The 319-nt window shown below is 25.7% G+C and overlaps 1 protein-coding gene across 1 annotated transcript in view; it reads right to left on the bottom strand.

Moving 5' to 3' along the window:
• LOC119582196 (diuretic hormone receptor-like) overlaps positions 1 to 319 on the bottom strand; it is a 113,840-nt gene that overhangs the window by 31,912 nt on the left and 81,609 nt on the right. The gene's annotated exons all lie outside the window — the stretch shown is intronic.

Genomic DNA, 319 nt, shown 5'->3' with positions numbered 1-319 from the left:
CCAACTACCTGTGTATATATCACATATCAGTCTAACTTTTCTCTTTCCCATTTTTCTGAGTGAAAAATAAAACTAATGTGAAAAGGTCAGAACGAAAAAAAAGAGAGAAAGAAAGGTTAATATATATATTTTTTATTTTTCGTTTTCCCTCTCCATATTTTTGTCCGAGTTTACGTTAAAACAAAATCTAAACATTAAGATATTAAGTACGAAAGAGATGACAATACACTTCTTTCTTGTATAAAAAAACAGCAAAATAAAAACAGAGAAACTAACAGTAATGATTTTAACAAATTAAATGCAAAACAATAATAATAAT

This window comes from Penaeus monodon, chromosome 15 (genome assembly GCF_015228065.2).
Source record: "Penaeus monodon isolate SGIC_2016 chromosome 15, NSTDA_Pmon_1, whole genome shotgun sequence".
NCBI lineage: Eukaryota > Metazoa > Arthropoda > Malacostraca > Decapoda > Penaeidae > Penaeus > Penaeus monodon.
Note: the sequence above shows the minus strand (reverse complement) of the source record. Positions and strands in the feature narration are given on the sequence as shown.